At 45.6% G+C, this 2,994-nt stretch overlaps 1 non-coding gene across 1 annotated transcript; it reads left to right on the forward strand.

The window, feature by feature from the left end:
* The first annotated feature begins 2,922 nt into the window (after window positions 1-2,922).
* Trnat-agu (transfer RNA threonine (anticodon AGU)) lies at window positions 2,923-2,994 on the forward strand. Its single transcript has one exon. It is a non-coding gene; the product is annotated as a tRNA-Thr (tRNA).

Consider the following 2,994-nt stretch of genomic DNA (forward strand, 5'->3'; position numbering starts at 1 on the left):
GACGAGTTTTGGATATCAGTTGAGCGTCGTGGCCTTATAGCAAACATTATCTGGGATGACGAACATTTAGCGGGAGGCGTTTTATTAAGAATTACTCTCAGATGTGATTAAGGCGAATGGCGCAGATAAACCATTTGCCAAGGCGGTACAGCATAAGGTGGGACGGGGCAGTCTGAAATATATTTTATAGATGTATTTCTCACATACCTCAGAGCCTTCCGCGGTCGTCGTCGTCGTCGCCACTTCTGCAGAAGTAGCAAATGGCCATCGTAGCAAATGCGGCGAGGAACGCCCTGCCTTACATTTCCGAATGCACAAAGTGTGTGGTTTAGTTTCCCAGTCTATATTTGGTAGGTCTCGTAGCAGGTTGAATGTATCAAATGGGTGGGAAAGAGCAAGGGGCAGCGTCTGTGTAGAACGAAAACACAACTCCTCAGTGGTGTGAGCGTTTTGAGATGAGTTGTATATAAGTTCCACTTGTTTGTCAGTGACCGTGTGGCCTAATGGATAAGGCGTCAGACTTCGTATCCGAAGATTGCGTGTTTAATTCCTCTCACGGTCGTGTTTTTCCAGATCTGAAAAAGAAACATACCGTTTTAGTGTAGCACTTGAGCAGTACGAAACCGTGTGAATGTTGCTGTTGACCATTTTCTGCTTGGAGATGCTCTTGAGCTTGAAACACGCACAACAAGACCGGTGTTAACTAGCGAATTGGTTTGCATATTGCCGTCGCCACGTGTTTTTGACTGGCACTTGCACATCTAAAATAACGTCGGAAAGTAACTCGTTCGGCTTATGAGTCACATCAAGTATGTGTGTTAACTTTGACGAAACTAGCTCTGCAGGTTGTCATGCAATTCTGTTACCTCTCAGAAATGATTATGAAATAAAAGTGAACTACGTGACGACTGTGACGTTAGGAAAACATTAGGCAACATGGAGAGGTTCTGTATGGGACCAATCAAGCCAAACGAGTACTGTGTGACGTGCTAACCGGCATATATTCACCGAGGCAGCGCGGCTAGCTGAATTGGTAGAGCATAAGGCTCTTAATCCCAGGGTCGTGCGTTCGAGCCCTACGCAGGGAGGAACGGAATTTTGTTCCTCTGCAGATGTAACTTACCGTTTTTCTGATTAACGAGATGTAATGGAAATAGCAACTTTAAACTTTGCCTACGTCTCCGTCAGTCGCAAGGAAACTGTATTTTAAGGTCAAGGTGATTTTGTATACATGTGTGAAAGACATGTTCTGAAATGCAAGTGGTGTTATTTGGAGAGCACTTCGTTTACGTGTCAGATGTGTAGCCAAGCAGTAATGGGTCACCATAGCTGCAAATATTAGACGGTAATATGAAGTGTTGTCAACTGAAGTCTGATGATCCAGACGACCGTAAGGATGAAGTACGCAAGAGTACCGCTAGGCCGCGCCTCTTAACTCAGTGGCAGAGCGCTGGTCTAGTAAACCAGGGGTCGTGAGTTTGATCCTCACAGGAGGCAGACGAATTTTGGATATCAGTTGCGCGTCGTGGCCTTATAGCAAACAGTATCTGGGATGACGAACAATTAGCGAGAGGCATTTTATTAAGAATTACTCTCAGATGTGATTAAGGCGAATGACGCAGATAAAGCATTTGCCAAAGCGGTACAGCATAAGGTGGGACGGGGCAGTCTGAAATATATTTTATGGATGTATTTCTCACATACCTCAGAGCCTTCCGCGGTCGTCGTCGTCGCCGCCACTTCTGCAGAAGTAGCAAATGGCCATCGTAGCAAATGCGGCGAGGGACGCCCTGCCTTACATTTCCGAATGCACAAAGTGTGTGGTTTAGTTTCCCAGTCCATATTTGGTAGGTCTCGTAGCAGGTTGAATGTATCAAATGGGTGGGAAAGAGCAAGGGGCAGCGTCTGTGTAGAACGAAAACACAACTCCTCAGTGGTGTGAGCGTTTTGAGATGAGTCGTATATAAGTTCCACTTGTTTGTCAGTGACCGTGTGGCCTAATGGATAAGGCGTCGGACTTCGTATCCAAAGATTGCGTGTTTGATTCCTCTCACGGTCGTGTTTTTCCAGATCTGAAAAAGAAACATACCGTTTTAGTGTAGCACTTGAGCAGTACGAAACCGTGTGAATGTTGCTGTTGACCATTTTCTGCTTGGAGATGCTCTTGAGCTTGAAACACGCACAACAAGACCGGTGTTAACTAGCGAATTGGTTTGCATAGTGCCGTCGCCGCGTGTTTTTGACTGGCATTTGCACATCTAAAATAACGTCGGAAGTAACTCGTTAGGCTTATGAGTCACATCAAGTATGTGTGTTAACTTTGACGAAACTAGCTCTGCAGGTTGTCATGCAATTCTGTTACCTCTCAGAAATGATTATGAAATAAAAGTGAACTATGTGACGAGTGTGACGTTAGGAAAACATTAGGCAACATGGAGAGGTTCTGTATGGGACCAATCAACCCAAACGAGTACTGTGTGACGTGCTAACCGGCATATATTCACCGAGGCAGCGCGGCTAGCTCAGTCGGTAGAGCATAAGGCTCTTAATCCCAGGGTCGTGTGTTCGAGCACCACGCAGGGAGGAACGGAATTTTGTTCCTCTGCAGATGTAACTTACCGTTTTTCTGATTAACGTGATGTAATGGAAATAGCAACTTTAAACTTTGCCTACTTCTCCGTCAGTCGCAAGGAAACTGTATTTGAAGGTGAGGGTGATTTTGTAGACATGTGTGAAAGACATGTTCTGAAATGCAAGTGGTGTTATTTGGAGAGCACTTCGTTTACGTGTCAGATGTGTAGCCAAGCAGTAATGGGTCGCCATAGCTGCAAATATTAGACGGTAATATGCAGTGTTGTCAGCTGAAGTCTGATGTTCCAGACGACCGTAAGGATGAAGTACGCAAAAGTACCGCTAGGCCGCGTCTCTTTAGCTCAGTGGCAGAGCACTGGTCTAGTAAACCAGGAGTCGTGAGTTCGATCCTCACAGGAGGCA

The sequence above is a fragment of the Schistocerca gregaria genome, chromosome 5 (assembly GCF_023897955.1).
Source record: "Schistocerca gregaria isolate iqSchGreg1 chromosome 5, iqSchGreg1.2, whole genome shotgun sequence".
In the NCBI taxonomy this organism is placed as follows: Eukaryota; Metazoa; Arthropoda; class Insecta; order Orthoptera; family Acrididae; genus Schistocerca; species Schistocerca gregaria.